Genomic DNA, 15002 nt, shown 5'->3' on the forward strand with positions numbered 1-15002 from the left:
AGTTGGTGAGAGGACAGGACGCTGAGTTTATTTAAACACAGAAAGGAATCCTGGGGGTCTTGAACTGTCATCAAAGCCACAGCCCCAGGAAGGCATCACTGGTGAGACTCTTTCAGGGACTGATGGAAAGCCCACAGCACCCCTTTATGGGACTCTGGCTCCTGGGGCAAGCCTGGGTCATGAGATTTAGGGTGAGCAGTTTCCTCCCCATGCTGCCCCATGCCCGTCTCTCTTTCTTTCCTTTTTGAGACAGGGTCTTGCTCTGTTCCCCAGGCTGGAGTGCAGTGGCATGATCACGGCTCACTGCAGCCCCAACCCATGGGGCTCAAGGGATCCTTCCACCTCAGCCTCCCAATTAGCTGGGATCACAGATGTGCGTGGCCGAGCCTGGCTAATTATTATTATTATTATTATTATTTTTATAGAGATGAGGCTTTACTCTGCAGCCCAGGCTGGTCTCAAACTCCTGGGCTCAAACTATCCTCCCGCCTCAGTCTCCCAAAGGGTTGAGATCATAGGCGTGAGCCACTGCATCCGGCCCGGGCTGGCAGTTTTTTGGAAAAGGTGGACCCATACATGAGTCTAGGCAAGGACACACAAGGAAGAGCAGCCCCAGACTAAATGGATAAATGGAGCAAAACTCCCTGGGGCACAGCCAACCAAGGCAAGGGCCTCTCTTGGAGCCTCAGTTTCCTCATCTGCAGAATGGGAGGCCTGGGACCACAATTTCTCTGTTGATGCTAATGGTAAATGACTATTATTTTGGGGCCAAATGTGCCCTGGGGGGTCTGAGTAGGAGCTCTGGGGGCACTGTCTCTGATTCCTTCAACCTCAGCGTCAAAGATGGAATCTGTACCCTGCCAGAGCCACTTGAACTGCCTGCATGAGCTGGGAAGAAGTCAGTGCACCCAGGTAAGAGGAAATAAATGAATGGCTTAAGCCAAGAAACCACAAGGGAAGGTCAGGACTGAGCCCAGGAGTCAAGGACAGAGACACAAAATAATCAAAGACACTTTCTGATTTGACCTGGTGTGGGGACAACCTGTTACCGTTACCCACATGTTCTGGTTGAGGGAGCTGGCACCTGATTTACATGGGGGGGGCATGAGGGTATGGGAGGTGGAGTTATTGACCCCCAATGCCTCACTTCTCCCAGCATCTACGTCCTTTGCTGTGTGACTTTGCCGCCTCTCCCAACACACACACACACCTACACACACATACAAACGTGTACCCACTCACAGACATACACCTACACACACACACACATACCTACACACACATCTACACACAAACATATGTACACGCCTACACACATACATACATATACACACACACAAACACACATACACACACCCCTATACACGTACACACATACATATACACACACATCACACATACCTACACACATACACAGATACATACACATACACACATACCTACATACGTGCACACATATAGACATACACATATATGTACACACATATACACAAATACGCAAAAAGACAGACGTACATATGCACACAAACACACACACACACACACACACACACACATCAGAGGGGTGAACTCCTGGCCTTGCCCTCCTGTGCAGCCATGTGACTTGCTTTGGTAACTGGAAGGTGAGCAGATGCTTCAGTCACAGGAGACTTGCCCCTGAGCCTCTGCCATCATCATGGGACACACATGCCCCAGTCCACCCTGCTACATACGCAAGAGCCACCCCACCTAGACCAGACAACCCCAGCTTCTCTGTGACGTGGAACCAGCAGCTGCCCCATGAGTACATGATAAATAAATGCTTGCTGTAGCTGCCAGCAGCATCATTATACAGAATTCACCTTAGCGCTGAACCCCAGGGCTCCAGGGAGCAAGTTCTGCTTTGCTTTAATCTCCAGGGTCATACTTATAAACACTGAATTAGAAGTCTGGTGGGTACCTGGAAACCTACTTCCAGGTCCCGCAAAAGGCAGTATCTGTCTCTTTATTGTAGATTCTGGAGTACAAAACATTTGAGCTGGCTGGAACTTTCCTTTAGTGAGAAGTCTTGATCCAAAGTCAGTACTTTGAGGCTGGAGAGGATCTGTCTCTAAGCTGAAATCTTACCATTGCGGACTGCACATGCTCCTGTCTTCTTTGGGAGCTGGTTGATGACATTATTCCAACCTCTTTGGGTGACTGAGGTGATCAGTCTGGGCTCCTAGGAAGGAGGTTAGGCCCTCACTGGTTTGGATCTGGGCTTTGGAGTTGGGGCTGACTGGAGTCCTCACTCTGCCATGTGCTGGTCTATGACTCTGGGCAATTCGCTCAGGCTTCCCTGTGTTAGTTTCTCCATCTGTAAAATGGGATGATAATGAGGGAGGACTCTGTGCTAACAGGTAGGGGTGTGCCGTGGGAGCCGCAGGAGCTGGGACTAGCTTGTGCCCTGCCTTGATGTCACATCAGGCACAGGTGCAGGGAAGGCTCTGGCCCCAGGTCTGGGAGTGCCTCCTGGGGAGTCACTGACCACAGCTGCTTCCTGGACATCTGTGCCATCTGCATGACGGCAGGTAAAGCTGCTCTTGTACGGTGCACCCTGGGCAGCAGTCTTACTGGGAAAATCAGTGTTTGAGGGTCCTCAGCCTTGCTACAACATCTGCTCTTCTGGCTGCTGGTCTCCTTGGCTGTCAGGAGGCTTCTCTGTCTTTTCCACTTTCCCAGAAAAGGTTCACCCTTTTTTTTTTTTTTTGAGATGGAGTCTCTTCAATTGTCCAGGCTGGAGTGCAGTAGTGCGATCTTGGCTCACTGCAGCCTCTGCCTCCTGGGTTCAAGCAATTCTGCCTCAGCCTCCTGAGTAGCTGGGACTACAGGTGCACACCGCCACACCCAGCTAATTTTTTTTGTATTTTTAGTAGAGATGGGGTTTCACCATGTTGGCCAGGATGATCTTGATCTCTTGACCTTGTGATCCGCCCGCCTCAGCCTCTATAAAAGTGAAGGCTCATCTTTTATAGATGGGACCAGCCACGCCCAAGTGTGAGCCCCCACCTCAGGGTGTCATGGCAGGACCTGTGGCGCTTAGGCTTTCTGTGGCTGCATCCAAATTCTGAATCATCCTGGAAGCTCAAAGCTTCCAGAAGACTGGTCTGCAGATCCCTGAGGTCTTAAGAATGATCACCTTGTATTCCTTATCTGTCTGCCAGGTGACTCAGACTCACAGCTTTCAAAAGGCCAACCCTAATACAATGGGGACAGTGGACACCAGGAGACGGGGTCCCTGGAGGCCATCCTGGAGGTCAGTGACGCAACACCAACAATGGACTCTCCCCCAGATTCATCTCTGTACCCATATCCCGTAAGACTGCTGGGGGTCAGCTCCTCCCCGCAGGGAGCTTCATCTCTTTCCTTCATGGATGTGCCCCTGCACCCAGAGCGGCCACCAGCATGTGGTAATGCCCAGTGAACATTGCCGAAGGGATGGAGAGAGTGGGGCTGTTCCGGGCTGGGTGTGATATCCTGGGTGTCTTCCGGAAGGCCTCGGGGCAAGGACTCCAGCACCTGCTTGTTGAACTGATGTTATTTTGTACGTTGCTTCTGGAACCCTGAAGGTCCCCCACGCCATGCCACTGAAGTATCTGCCGTGACTACTGTGTAACACAAAACCATGTTCTGTTTGTTGTGCAGGCCAGAGCCTGGAGGAGCCACGCGGTGACTGTGCTTCCAGTGGAGACAGGAAGAGGTATGCAACTGCTCAAAACCGCATGACACAGAAGGGCACTTACACAACACACACTTCCCCTCTCACCCAGAAGCAGGCGCCCAACAGGAGCCCATTCCTTCCCTGAGCGGGATCTGATGGCAGAGGGTCGATGCTGCAATAAAGGCAGGTGCTGACTCTGAGTGCACTAGGGGTCATGACCCTAGGGGGTCGTCAGCCTGGGGGGTCATGCTGGGGGCCTGGCAGAAAGGCCCGCTTATCATAAGGAAGCCCCAGAGGGTGGGCAGGGGTTGGGAGGTCAACATAACCCAGTTCCCCGATAGCTCCATCCAGACTTTGGCTCAGATGCAGCCAAAGAAATGCAACAAGAACTGTGCAAACCTTACTAGAGATTGGAGATCCCAGTCAGGATTCCCTGTGTTTCTCACGGAGAAACCTCAGTCACTCCTCCAATCTCCTGAGGCCTGAGCCAAGGGGACCAGTGGCACAGTGACAGATATCACATGGTTCAGGCAACAGCAGAAGCATCAGGACCTAACCACGGTGCCCAAGGTCATGACTGCCGAATGGGGCCTTTGATGGTGCATCACGTCAATGCCTCAGTAACAATTTTCAAGAAGATCACAGGCTAGAAATTTCAATCTCTTCAAAGCAACGTTCAATGCCTGTTCTCCGATTACAAACACCACAGGTCTAGACTGCAAGAACAGTTCACATTCACATCTAATCAATGCTGCAATGAACAAAAAATAGGCCACAGCCAAAAAATTCACGTGCCTGCCCTAGCTCCATCCTGCCTCTCAGTGACCACAGGTGGAAGGTACGGTGCCGTGCAGGGCTGCTCACCTGGTACTGGGTGGCGGGGACCCCCAGCACAGCATAGACGGCGCGACTGGCAGTGAGTCAGGGCTGCTGCAGGCTGCTCACTCAGTAGCTGGCTGGGCCTGTCCCCTGCAGAGGCAGCAGGAGCCCTCAATGGTTCGGAGTCCCCATAGCTGCCCGCCCAGGTCCCCGGCCTCCTCCCTTCAGCCATACACACACACACACACACACACACACACACACACACCACACATGTCCCCCAGGAGGCTTACAGCCTCCTCCCTCCATGACCACACCCTGCACCCATATCCTGCCCAGGGGAAGTGGAGGAGGCAAGCGAGAGGGGATGCAGGAAGCCATCACCAAGAAGCCCTTTGCCCTCCCTTCCGGGACAGTGACCTCAGGGCTGTGCAAGGGGCTGCAGGGTGGGGAAGGGGTCTGAGGGGTCTTCATCCCCCACCACTGCCCTGTGCTCAGCCCCAAGGATGAGGGGAGAGAGGAGGGACTGGGGACCCATACCATCCACGTTCAAGGCAGGAGCCTTCGCGCCTTCCACTCAGAGATGGGAATCCCCAGGCCAAGGCTTCCCGGGAGAGAGCAGACAAGATGGGCAGGGCTCTCCCCCTGCAGAGGGACAGAGGTGGCCCCAGGGGCTCTCCATCTCCCGGTGTCTCCCTCAACATCGCCCCAGGGATGGAAGCAGAAGCCAGTGGAGAATGTGCAGCAGTCAGACATCTCTGCTGGGTGCCAGGCCCACTCTGCCCAGCAGCAGCAACACGAAGCAGTGAAGGGCTGGGCTGTATTGGGCAGAGTGTCTTTGGGGTCAGCTCACCCCAGGCTGAGGCCAATCCCGAGAGGGGCACGTGGGGCTCAGGGGCTCAGGCTGGCACAATTAACCCTGGACATTATGGGGGCACCTAAGCCCTGCTCAGGGAGCTGGGGTTGCCCACCCATCAGATAGAAAACCCATCCTGAAAAACCGGATCCCCTGAGCACCCCAGGTACCTGCTCCTGAACGGGAACAACTGGAGACAAGGCCATTTTCCGAGCACTCAGGGGAACGCCAGGTCACACATCTGCTGCAAAGCACGCGCCTTGGGACCACAGCACCCAACAGGAAGTTGGTGCAGTGCGTGCCAGAGCCATGCACTGTCGCCGCAGGGCCAAGAAGGCATGGGGTGCCGGGGCGTGGCCTTTGCTCTCAGGCATGCCTAGCGCGTGACCCAGGTGGGAGGGCCCGACACCCCTGACCTTCCTGGCTGAGCAGCGGCCAGATGTGGCAGGAGGCAGGTGGAGGACAGGGAGCAGGTGGCTGTGAGGAGGCAGCCCGGACCTGTCCCCTAGCAGCCCCTCCGGAGTAGGAGGCAGACCTTCCCTGTCGACCCAGGAGCCCCTTTCTCAGGGCAGGAGGTTCTGGTGATGTTGAAGAGCTCCCCTCACTGCTGCCGACTGTGTGCCGGGATCGGCCATGTGCCAGGATCGGCTGCCACCTTTTATCTGAGTTCCCTCATCTGATCTTCCCTGCTGCCCTGGGAAGGGGTACTGCTGTCCCCGATGCCACAGGTGACAACATGGAGGGTCCAAGAACCCTGGACTCAGGGCTGGCTGACCCCAAAGTGCGCTCTGAGCTGTGTACTGCTGAGAAGCCCAGGGCAGTCTCTGCCACTCCATCTCTCATCTCTCTGCCAGGACACAGAGGGGGCAGCCACCTTGAGGGGACAGGTGGCCCTGGGGAGGATGGGCCAGAGGTAAGAGCACCCTCTGTGGGGGTTTTTCTCCCTCCCTGTGGCCTCTCCCTGCTCTGCCATTCCTTCCTGGGGAGGCCCCTCCTCCCTCCCATGCCAGCTGCTGAGCCTGGGGCCAGGCTCTCTGGTGACTCACTCTGGGGAGAGCCCAAGCTCTTCGGGGTGCCAGGCAAAGGGAGGACTTGGGTGGAACGTGCCATCTCCCGTGGTGCCGGCCACCTGCACTGTGTTGTGTCCCTGGTCCCAGGCCACCCCCGTGTGATTCCAGGAGGGAGGCTGGCACCCCCTCTCCTGGCGTGGGCACACAGCTCTGAAGCCTACCCCAGGGGAGCTGCTGTGTGTTCCCGGCAGGATAAAGATAAAGACCGTGGTTAGGGGAGGTAGAAAGAGGAAAAGGAAGGGAAAATAAAATAGTCTGGGTGCTCAGAAAGAAAGCAGAGGTGTTGAGAGATAAACAGGAGGGAGAAGGGAGAAGGAGGAAGGCGAACAAATGGGAAAATGAAAAACAGAGAGAGGCGCCATGAGGGAGAGCTGGGGGACAGCGACCCATGTTGAGCCAGCTCTGGGCCTTGCCCCTAGCCCTGGCCGCGACATGGTTTTTACAGATGTGGAACTCGAGGCCCAAGAATATTAAAGAATATCCAAAGTCGCTTGGTGAAATTAGTGGCAAAGCTGGAACCACAGCCTCGGTGTGTCCAGCTCCAAATCGGGGTTCTTTCCTCACAAACACCTGGATCTGCCGCCCTGGAGCCCCCCATGGACCTCTGGCTCTGGACAGGTGACCTCTCCTGCCTCCCAGAGCCAGAGAACAGCCGTTATCCTCGTGGCCCCCAGCACGGAGATGTTGCCCGGACTCTGTGGGTCTCCAAACACAGACTGTATAAACGGCTATCACAGGCCACAGCTGCTGATGCTGCATCTCACAAGCAAAGGTAAAAGTTGGAAGCTGTGAAAGTAACCTCACTGGCTGCTTTGCAGTTTCAGACACAGTGAACCAGCCCTCAAACCTCAGCTTCATTCCTGGCTCTTAAAAACAAATTGTATTTTCAGATACTTGCCAACTCTTTTTTTAAAAAGTTTCTTTGGACCAGGAAGGCAGGTGACTGGTAAATGCTGAGTGGCAGTTAGAGATACTTCATTTAAAAGACACTATTGGCTGGGTGCGGTGGCTCACACCTGGAGCTGGAGGCCAAGGTGGGAGGACTGCTTGAGGTCAGGAGTTTGAGACCAGTCTGGGCAACACAGTGAGACCCAATCTCTAACACAAAATTTAAAAATTAGCCAGGCGGCTGGGCCTGGCGTGGTGTCTCACGCCTGTAATGCCAGAAAGTTGGGAGGCCGAGGCGGGTGGATCACCTGAGGTCAGGAGTTCGAGACCAGCCTGACCAACATGGTGAAACCCTGTCTCTACCAAAAATACAAAAATTAGCTGGGTGTGGTGGTGGGCACCTGTAATCCCCGCTACTCCAGAGGCTGAGGCATGAGAATCACTTGAACCCAGGAGGCAGAGGTTGCAGTGAGCCTAGATTGTGCTATTGCACTCCAGCCTGGGCAACAAGAGTGACATTTTCCATCTCAAAAAAAAAAAAAAAATTAGGCATGGTGGTGCATGCCAGTGGTCGCATCAATTTAGGAGGCTGAGGTGGGAGGATCCCTTCAGCCCAGGAGTTTGAGGTTACAGTGAGCTACGATCATGCCACTGGGACTCCAGCCTGGCCAACATAACAAGATCCAGCTCTATAAATAAATAGATAGGTAAATAAAAATAGAAGGTACTATCAACAGTAATAAGGCAACCCAGAGTGAGTGAAAATACTTGCAAATCACGTATCTGATAAGGAATTAATATCCAGAATACATAGAGAACAAAATTCAACAGAAAACCAAACAGCCCAATTACAAAAATGGCAAAGGATTTGAATAGATACTTCTCCAAAGACAAGACACAAATGGCTAATAAACATATTAAAAGATGCTCAACCTCAGTAACCATTAGGGAAAGGCAAATCAAAACCACAATGAGATGCTACCTCACAGCCATTAGGATGGCTGCTATAAAAAAGCCCAGAATAATAAGGGTTGGCAAGATGTGGAGAAATGGGGACCCTGTGCACTACTAGTGGGAATGTAAAATGGTACAGCCACTGTGGAAAACAGTATGGTTGTTCTTTTAAAACTAAAAATCGAATCACTATATGATCTAGCAGTTCCACTTCTGGCGATATATCCTAAATAATTGCAAACAGGGTCTCAAAGGGGTATTTGTACCCGTGTGTTCATAGCAGCATGATTTGCAATAGCTAAAACATGGGAACAACCCATGTCCACTGATGGATAAAAAGATACGCAAAGGCTGAACATGGTGGCTCACGCCTGTAATCCCAGTACTTTGGGAGGCTGACACGGACAGATCACCTGAGGTCAGGAGTTCGAGACCAGCCTGGCCAACATGGCGAAACCCTGTCTCTACTAAAAATACAAAATTAGCTGGGTGTCATGGCAGGCACCTGTAATCCCAGCTGCTCAGGAGGCTGAGGCATGACAATCACTTGAACCCAGAAGGCAGGGGTTGCAGTGAGCCAAGATCGTGCCACTGCACTCCAGCCTGGGTGACAGAGCGAGACCCTGTCTAAAAAAAAAGAGAGAGAGATAAGCAAAATGTGGCACACACATGCAATGCAATGGAACATGCCTCAGTCATACAAAGGAAGGAAATGCTGACATACGGTACAACATGGACAAGTCTCGAGATCATTCTGCTAGGTAAAATAAGCCAGTCACAAAATGACAAATACTGTACAATTCCAATTATCTCAGGTCCCTAGAGTAGTCATGCACATAGAGACAGAAAGTAGAATGGTGGTCCGCAGACGCAGGGGAGGGGGAATGGGGAGTTCCAGTTTAATGGGACAGAATTTCCATTTGGGAGAATAAAAAGGCTCTGGAGATGGATGGTGGTAATGGTAGTGCATATATTATGAATGTACTTAATACCACTGAACTGTACACTCAATACCACTGAGCTGTACTCTCAATACCACTGAGCTGTACACTCAATACCACTGAGCCGTACACTCAATACCACTGAACTGTACACTCAATACCACTGAACTACACACTCAATACCACTGAATTGTACCCTCAACACCACTGAGCTGTACCCTCAATATCACTGAGCTGTACCCTCAATATCACTGAACTATACACTCAATACCACTGAACTGTACACTCAATACCACTGAACTGTACCCTCAACACCACTGAGCTGTACCCTCAATACCACTGAGCTGTACCCTCAACACCACTGAGCTGTACCCTCAATACCACTGAACTACACACTCGATACCACTGAACTACACACTCGATACCACTGAACTATACACTCAATACCACTGAACTATACCCTCAATACCATTGAACTGTATACTTAATACCACTAAACTGTACACTTAAAAGTGGTTAAGATGGCACATTTTACATGTACTTTTTTTTTTTTTTTTTTTTTTTTTTTGAGACGGAGTCTCGCTCTGTCGCCCAGGCTGGAGTGCAGTGGCCGGATCTCAGCTCACTGCAAGCTCCGCCTCTACATGTACTTTTACCACAATAGAAAAAACTGGGAAAAAAGAAAAAGAAACTTCTGCATCATGGAGCCAACAGCAGCTCCACATTTGGGTGTACGCGTTTAAGTCAAATACTTAAGATGGATCAATAAACATGGCACATGGTGGCTCACACCTGTACTCTCAGCAGTTTGGGAGCTCGTGGTGGGTGGATTGCTTGAGCCCAGGAATGTAAGACCAGCCTGGGCAACATGGAGAAACCCTGTCTCTACAAAAAATAAAACAAAAAAATTAGCTGGGCATTGTGGTGTGCACCTGTAGTCCAGGCTACTTCAGAGGCTGAGGCAGGAGGATGGCTTGAGCCTGGAAGGTCGAGGCTGCTGTGAGCTGTGATTGTGCCACTGTACTTCAGCTGGGTGACAGAATGAGACCCTGTCTCAAAAGATAGATACGAAAATAAAAATTTTAGGCCAGGCGCGGTGGCTCAAGCCTGTAATCCCAGCACTTTGGGAGGCCAAGGCGGGCGGATCATGAGGTCAGGAGATCGAGACCATCCTGGCTAACATGGTGAAACCCCGGCTCTACTAAAAATACAAAAACTTAGCCGGGCGAGGTGGCGGGCACCTGTAGTCCCAGCTACTCGGGAGGCTGAGGGAAGAGAATGGCGTGAACCCGGGAGGTGGAGCTTGCAGTGAGCTGAGATGCGCCACTCCTTCTCAAAAAAAAAAAAAAGAAAAGAAAAATTTTAGACTGGGCGTGGTGGCCTTACAGGTTTACAGGTGGGATTACACACCTGTAATCCCAACACTTTGGGAGGCCGAGGCGGGCAGATCACCTGAGGTCAGGAGTTCGAGACCAGCCTGGCCAACATGATGAAACCCCATTTCTACACAAAAGTTACCCAGGCATGGTGGTGGGCCCTTGTAATCCCAGCTACTCATGAGGTTGACCAGGAGAATCACTTGAACCCCAGAGGCGGAGGTTGCAGTGAGCCAAGATTACACCATCACACTCCAGCCTGGGTCACAGAGCGAGATTCTCAAAAATAAATAAATAATAAAAATAAAAAATTTAAAAATGTGGTAGATACGGTTGCCGGCTGGCCCAGCTGTTACCCATGACCCCTATATTTCCTGAATTTTCTTCCAGCTGGGGTGGCCTGTGGCGGTCCATAACCCGAGTCCTGGAGGGTGGGGCTTCGGGAAAGTTCTGCTTGGAAAGGGACGCAATCCTGGTGCGTTCTTGTCATGGAAGAGGCTGAGCATCCAGGCCTGCTTCTGTTTTCAGCAGGGGTGGTGCTGGGGGCATCTCAGGCCGGATCCGGGGCAGGAGGTGGCAGTCTGAGAGGCTGAGATGGGAGACTGTACTGAAGCAGGTGGTCCTGAACACAGAATGAAACCCCGAGCCAGGAGACTTTTGGGGACCACCAAAACTCTCCTCCAGCTTAATGGGGACTTCACAGTGGTTCTCCTTCTAGCTTCTAGTTATTTCTACCACATAAGGATCAACTACTGAATCAATCTGCTTTGATGCAACCTCATTCCTCTGGGCCAGGATTGTGGGGAGGGGGCACATTCCCCAAGATAACTAGGTTCACACGTCGTGAAACCTCCGAGCATGCGGAGATGGGATCCCAGGTGTGGGGCTCCGGGGGATGCATGACCCCCTCCACAAGACCGCCACATGATGGGTCTCCCTGCCTCCACCTGTGGGAAACTCTAGGCAGATCGTCCCAGTGGGGACAACTGAAATAACGACATGATCCTTTACATGTTGATTGGAAACCAGCTTCCTCATCACTTTCACCTGCTGGGCTTGCTCGGCCCTCTGAAGACTGACAACGAAGTGAGTCTCTCTGTCTAGAACAATCCCTGCAGCATCTGAGGACAGCCGCTGTAGTTCACCCCATCTACAACCAGGCCCTTTGTTCTCGTGAGCAGTCCTTGCTTCTTTCCCTCCTTCCACACAAGGTTTCTGACTTAAGCCCATCAATGTAATTTTGGCTGATGCTGTGCAACGCATGCCATGCATGGGCTGTGACACTGGACCCTCGCCAAACCTTATAGGTCGGCCTTGGGGCAGTACTGTACCATTGAAGATGCTGAGGTTGAGGCCGCCAAGCTGGGCTTTGGAGAGCAGGAAGTCCGGTGCTCCAGTGCCCAACTCGAGAGCCTTAATTAGTCATCATTCAGCAGTTTCTCTGGAACATCAGCACCCTGCCACCCTCTTTTAATGGCGTTTCTGTTTGCCACATCCTTCCTAAAATGACAGAGGCACCCAGAACCTGAGCAGCATTGCACGCCGGCTGGCCAGCAGAGAGTGCAGCATGACGGCTTCCCTCCTTGCTCTAGGACAGGGGTTGGCAAACTGCTGCGCCAGCCTGTCACCTGTGTTTGTGCAGACTTGAGCTAAGAATAGTTTTTATAGTTTTACTTAATTCATTTAATTTTTTTTTTTTGAGAAGGGAACTTGCTCTGTTGCCCAGGCTGGAGTGCAGTGGCATGATCACAGCTCACTGCAGCCTTGAACTCCTGGGCTCAAGTGAGCCGTCTGCCTCAGCCTCCCAAGTAGCTGGAACTATATGTGTGTGCCACCACCTCCGGCTAATTTTAAAATTTTTCTGTAGAGACAGAGTCTTGCTATGCTATGTTGTCCAGGCTGGTCTCAGATTCCTGGCCTTACACTGTCCTCTTGCCTCAGCCTCCCAAAGTGCTGGGATTACAGGTGTGAATCACTGTGCCAAGTCAAATTTTTACAGTTTGAAATGAAAGAAAACCAAAAGAAGAATAACATTTCATAACACACAAAATTTATATAAAGTTCCAATCTCAGCATCCATAAATAAAGTTTTATTGGCATGCAGCCAAGCTATCTTGTTATCTTAGTGAGCTTGGGGCTGCCATAACAAAATATCACAACCTGGGTGGCTTAAACAACAGACATTTCTGTCTCACGGTGCTGGAGGCTGGTAAATCCAACATCAGGGTCCTGGCTGATGGGGTTCCGGGTGAGGGCTCTCTCTTGCCTTGTAGACAGAATTCCTTCCTGCTGTTCCACACAGAGTAGGGAGGGAGCTCTGGCCTTTTCCTCTTCTTACCAAGGCACTAGAGCTGTCATGAGGCCTCTACCCCAAAATGACAAAAAAATTAGCTGAGCATCGTGGTGCATACCTGTGGTCCCAGCTACTTGGGATGCTGAGGTTGGAGGATCGCTTGAGCCCAGGAGGTCCAGGCTGCAGTGAGCCATGATCATGCCACTGCACTCCAGCCTGGGCAACAGAGCAAGACCTGAGCTTATCTAAACCTTATCACCTCCCAGGCCCCACCTCTTAATGCCATCACATTGAGGATTAGGGCTGCAGCTATCAATCTTGGGGGACAGAAACATTCAGTACACAGCACCTATTTACATATTGCCCATAGCTGCTTTCACGCTACTATGGCAGACCTGAGTAGTTGCAATAGAGACTGAATTTCCTGCAAGCTGAAAACATCGACTATCTGGTCCTCTATGAAAACATTTGCCTGGCTGGGTGCAGTGGCTCGTGCTTGTAATCCCAGCACTTTGAGATTGGGAGGCTGTGGTGGGAGGATTGCTTGAGCTGAGGAGTTCAAAACCAGCCTGGGCAACACAGTGAGACATCTTTTCTACAAAATTACAAAAAAATTAGCTGGGTGTGGTTTACAGCTATGGGATTACAGGTGTGTGCCTGTAGTACCAACTACTTGGGAGTTTCAGGTGGGAAGACTGCTTGAGCCTGGCAGGTCAAGTCTGCAGTCACCTATGATTGCACTACTGCACTCCCGCCTAGGCAACTGAGCGAGGTCTTGTCTCAAAATAAAATAAAATAAAATAAAAATTTTGCTGAACCCTGCTCCAGGACAACATCTCTTCCAGGAATACAGCTTTTCAGGCCACGCCTGGCTGGGCATGGTGGCTCATGCCTGTAATCCCAGCACTTTGGGAGGCCAAGTTTTTTTTTTTTTTTTTTTTTTTTGAGACAGAGTCTTACTCTGACACCCAGCCTACAGTGCAGTGGCACGATCTTGGCTCACCGCAACCTCCACCTCCCAGGTTCAAGCAATTCTCCTGCCTCAGTCTCTCGAGTAGCTGGGGTTATAGGCACCTGCCACCATGCCCAGCTAATTTTTGTATTTTTACAACGGGGTTTCACCATGTTGGCCAAGATGGTCTTTTTTTTTTTTTGAGACGGAGTCTCGCTCTGTCACCCAGGCTGGAGTGCAGTGGCCGGATCTCAGCTCACTGCAAGCTCTGCCTCCTGGGTTTACGCCATTCTCTCGCCTCAGCCTCCCGAGTAGCTGGGACTACAGGCGCCCGCCACCTCACCCGGCTAGTTTTTTTTGTATTTTTTAGTAGAGACGGGGTTTCACCTTGTTAGCCAGGATGGTCTCGATCTCCTGACCTTGTGATCCGCCCGTCTCGGCCCCCCAAAGTGCTGGGATTACAGGCTTGAGCCACCGCGCCCGGCCGGCCAAGATGGTCTTGAACTCCCGACCCCAAGTGATCTGCCTGCGTTGGCCTCCCAAAGTGCTGGAATTACAGGTGTGAGCCACCCATGCCTGGTGGGCGAATTTCTTGAGCCCTGGAATTCTAGACTAGCCCATCAACATACTGAAACCCCATCTCTACTAAAAATAAGAGAGAGAAAAAAAAAAAGCCAGGTATGGTGATGTGCACCTGTTGTCCCAGCAACTTGGGAGGCTGAGATGAGAGGATGGGCTGAGCCTGAGGCTGCAGTGAGCCAAGATCACGCCACTGCACTCCAGCCTGGGAGACAGAGTGAGACCTCATCTCAAAAAAAGCTAAATAAGAAAGCCATGCTTCCCCTCCAGACACCTGTGCTCCTCCATCTGCTTTGCACACAACCTTGCAGAATCCATGCCTCTGCTCTATGCACCCCGCGTCCGCGGCCCCATACACCCGTCCTTGTGGGCCTGAGTCTAGGATTTTTCCTCTCTCTTGGTTGGGGGTGGGAGGGGTCTCACTGAAGTGAGACGGCCTGTACGGAGCTTGGCACTGTCTCCATGCATACTCCTGGTCACAGTATTTGGTGGGTTTTAGGCGGTTTGCTGACTTTCCAGCCCACCGTGAGATTCTGCTGGGTTTTCCTGTTGTGAGACCATAACCTCCTCTCCTGGGGATGTGACACACAAATCA

At 51.7% G+C, this 15002-nt stretch overlaps 1 protein-coding gene across 4 annotated transcripts in view; it reads right to left on the reverse strand.

The window, feature by feature from the left end:
- Nucleotides 1-15002, reverse strand: part of KCNAB2 (potassium voltage-gated channel subfamily A regulatory beta subunit 2) — a 113500-nt gene that overhangs the window by 72385 nt on the left and 26113 nt on the right. The window contains exon 1 of one of the 4 annotated variants that reach the window (XM_033228621.1): nt 5525-5935. The exons of 2 other annotated variants lie outside the window; for them this stretch is intronic. The gene's annotated coding sequence lies outside the window, so the exon portion shown is untranslated. Of the gene's footprint in view, nt 1-5524; nt 5936-15002 lie in introns of those variants that run through there. One more of the 4 variants, XM_033228623.1, reaches the window with a different exon arrangement.

This window comes from Trachypithecus francoisi, unplaced genomic scaffold (assembly GCF_009764315.1).
Source record: "Trachypithecus francoisi isolate TF-2019V2 unplaced genomic scaffold, Tfra_2.0 Lachesis_group12, whole genome shotgun sequence".
Taxonomy (NCBI): domain Eukaryota; kingdom Metazoa; phylum Chordata; class Mammalia; order Primates; family Cercopithecidae; genus Trachypithecus; species Trachypithecus francoisi.